Source organism: Stylophora pistillata, chromosome 13, assembly GCF_964205215.1.
Source record: "Stylophora pistillata chromosome 13, jaStyPist1.2, whole genome shotgun sequence".
Classification (NCBI taxonomy): domain Eukaryota; kingdom Metazoa; phylum Cnidaria; class Anthozoa; order Scleractinia; family Pocilloporidae; genus Stylophora; species Stylophora pistillata.
The window spans coordinates 18,380,288-18,384,114 of record NC_142531.1 but is presented as its reverse complement, the minus strand read 5'-3'; the positions used below and the strand labels follow the sequence as shown (position 1 = coordinate 18,384,114).

Genomic DNA, 3,827 nt, shown 5'->3' with positions numbered 1-3,827 from the left:
CAAAAGCCCGAACCATGGTAAATATAAAACACGTGCCAAACAAACAGGCGAGGACAGTTAGATATGTCTTGTTCTTCTGATCCTCTGGGGGTAGCTTTGCAAGAAACGAGAGCCACAAGTCTGGAGCAACTATGACAGCTGAAACAAATAACATTAAAATATAGTAGTTGCTGTGAAATGTATCATGTGATCATTTAGATTTATTTAGTTTGGAGACTACTCATCCAGGTTAGCTCTTACTATCAGTGCAGGTTAATGGTATTTTTGCAAGTGTCGCAAAATATGAGCTAAGAGTAGGTAGCCAGCCCTTTAATATCTTGTACGAAACTTTACCTTTGATCTCAGGAACTAGTGGAGGCGAGGCAAACGCGAGAGACGAGACATCAGCCCCTCGTCTCGCGCGTTAATCTCTTCTCGCGTTTTCTTCGTGTTTGCTTCGTTCCTGTTCGCAAAATATTGCATCTGTTTTTAAGGCTATTAGCAAGGTTTTTGGGCAGTTTAACTCCCAGGTCTCTCTTCCTCTTGCTTAGTGTTGGTTCAAAATGAAAGTTGTTATTGAGTGCTCTGCACGAAGTAGCAACAAGATGGTTCTGTTCCCTCTTGTAGCTTGACTTTGAGCCAATGACTCAGCTATGATAACAATTGGCTTACGTAAAGAGACATAAACCAACCATTCCAGTTATCATCAAAGGATGCGCTTCACTTCTGAAGTAGTCCCAATACAGCTTGGATGTCACAATTCCGATTGTACGATCCTCCTTTGCCATCTCTAAACCCTTGGCGTCAGCATCTTTGTGTTTCTCTGTATTCTTCCAGACAAAGGTATCAGATGTTTCTTCTTTGTCCTTCAGAGCTGCTGTATAGGGCGAGTCAACACTGGAACTCATTACACCTTCTTCGTACAGCTCAATATAGTGTCCCCTGTCCAGGTCACGCCCTTTGTACAACACAATTACTTCATCAGCATTTCCCATATGCTGTTGCTGATGAGAGGTTAACAGAGCAATTTTGTCACCCAACACTCCTCTGATGCACTTGTTAAAGATATGTTGGCCAACTTTAAAATCGACAGCAATTACTGGATCATCCATTAGATACATATCTCCGTCAGCATAAACTACACGAGCTAAACTTACTCTTGCCTGTTGTCCTCCACTCAGAAGCTCGCCGCGTTGTCCAACAACCGTTTAGTCACCAACCGGTAACCGCTGAGAGTCTTCTTTCAGAGCACAGTCGTCGATTGTTCTTTATTATTTGGACTCATCGAAGGGCTGGCCAAACAGAATGTTTTCTTTTATCGTTCCAGTGAACGCCCAAGCAGTCTAAGGCAAGTAAACGACATTGCCTTGAAAATTAATCGGCAATTTCGCCAGCAATCGCTAGGAGCAGAGTAGCCTTACCACTTCCAACTGGGCCGGTGATGACTTTTAAACTCTTTGAAGGTGCAACAAAGTTAATATACTGAAGAATAAATTCATCTTCACGGTGATTCTTTGCGCAGGTTAGATTTTACACACATAGATTGATTGGCCCTAATTCTGTCGCTGTATAAGCGAGGGAAACTTTCTCCATAATTTTCTTTTCTTTATTTTGCGTAACCTCCACTTTGTTTTTTGGAGGTACCCTTCCCTTGTTGTCGATCTTCTTTGCTTTCAGCAGCCTGGAAGGCTTCCGAAAAATTTTCTAAAAGAAGAAATTCTTCAATTCTTCCAAGTGAAACGTATGCATCGTACGTTCCCATGAAACCATCAAATCCAAGATGTCACAAGTTTTCAGAACACTCATAAACAACAGCAGCACAAAAACATTAGCGGGTGTGAGGGTGTGGCCTGTAAGCACCATAGTAATTACTGACACACAGAGTAGCTAATGGCGTTGCACTGTACAACAAGGCATCGATACTTGACTGAATGGTTGTCCTCTTCGAAATTACGCTGATTTCATTTCTGATGATAAACGTTCATGACACATCATGTTTGTATATTCATAGCGTTTCTCGTTCTCAATGTATTCTCTATTTTATAATTTTAATTAGGGAAGCGCAAGAAAAGCGTCTCCCTTCGATAGTAGATCCCATTGTCCACTTCATCATAGAAGTGCTTGTCTACCGCGACTTTACTACCACGTATAAAAAGCATGAGACAAGTAAATGCGAGTTAGACTGGATGACATGTTGTACCAAATATCATTGTTTTTAGCAGATCAGTCCTCCCGCTGTAAGTATTGGTAATGGGACTAAGTGGATTTGATAATGTTTCCATTCGTTTATCACGAGTATTATTACAGACTGAATTGGACGACGTGAAATCGTCTTATTACCCATTAATCATGGAATTATGATTTCCGAGAAAAGAAGAATAGCCAGGTTATGAAAGAAAGGGAAATCTGCTTTAAAAGAAACCAAGGTTGTGATTTGTTGACTTAAACCACAACTTTGAAAGTAATTGGCGTATCGAACTATCTGAAAACAAAATATCCGATGCCAAACTTTCCAATAACAAACTGTCCTATAATATCTTGGCAAATGAATCAGCGGAAAATACGAGACACTCTTTCGTTATAAAAAGAGGCATTATGGTTTAATGCAGCTTAAACCTCTAAATTGCCTCGAATGAACATGATCATTTACCTTACCTCCGTACGTGTTTTATCTCTCGCCGATATTCGTCCTCCCACGCATGCGTTTTGACCGCGCGAATCCCGGAAACTACTTGATTCATTAGGGAGATTCGCTGATCAGACACTGTAGCTGTGCGCAAGCGCAGTTTAGCACTAGCATAGGACAAGACAGCAAAGTATGGCACAAGAGCACACAGGAGGAACACACCCGTGACAGCCTGCCAACCAATCAGATGGAAGGTAAGAAATATTGCCCCCATAAGCTGTGCGACTGAAAAAATTGCTAAGAAAGAAAACTTGACTGTCTCTTCTTCCATTCTTTTAACATCATTGGACATCAGATCGAATGAGCGTCCTGCAATGAATTTCAGTAAAGTCTGCTTGCTGAGAAGAAGCGTCTTAAAGAAACTAAGGGTTTGCGTCATAGGAGAAATATATTTCAAAAACCATATGAATTAAACTCTAACACTGAAAATATCTGTGACCGCGTTTTGAAATGCAGTGAGATTCCAAAGAGTAACCGAGCCTTTACCAAAAAATCTTACAATGCGTCAAAATCAGTCGACAACCCAGGCGCCACTTTGAATTTGATCAGCAGTGCGGCCGTTTGACTGAGAATTGTGAAAGTAATAAGGTACTTTTATCATCTCGTGCCGACCTAGTTGAGCAAGTAGCGATTAACTATAGCAGTGAAAAGCGCGTTCAGGTTATATTACTGAGTTATTGTGCCCACTATGCTTTCCGAAGGAGGGCCGCAAGCACTTTGTTGCGGTGTTGTGTAAGTCAACAAACCTTCCCCCAAGCCCTTCGTGGGTTTTTCAAAATGGCGGACTATCGTGATGGACCCATGTGACCGTCCGGACCGTCTGTTTATTCGCGGTCTCACCTCTGCACTTCGACATCGCTATCGATTTGAACATTAAGGCTATGTCGTCAAACTTTCTCACATGTGCATTTCATTCTTAACATATCTAACATATTCTCTGAAGAAGAATGTTAATTGAAAGGAAAAATGGAAAAAGAAAAGAAAAGACCCAAAAAGACAAAAATTAAAGTTGATGCGGCTAGGGCTCGAACCCTATACCTCGAAACGAGTACGTACTTCCTTTACGCAAGTCCTCCTTTTGTCAAAATTTTGACCTAGATAAGAGCTGTTCATGAACTCTCTACATTTTACACCACACTGCGTTTTTACTGCAATACTCTAC

The 3,827-nt window shown here is 41.2% G+C and overlaps 1 pseudogene; it reads right to left on the bottom strand.

The window, feature by feature from the left end:
- The window catches only part of LOC148717964 (ATP-binding cassette sub-family C member 4-like), a 3,999-nt pseudogene extending 478 nt beyond the window's left edge, over positions 1 to 3,521 (bottom strand).
- Positions 3,522 to 3,827: the final 306 nt, after the last annotated feature.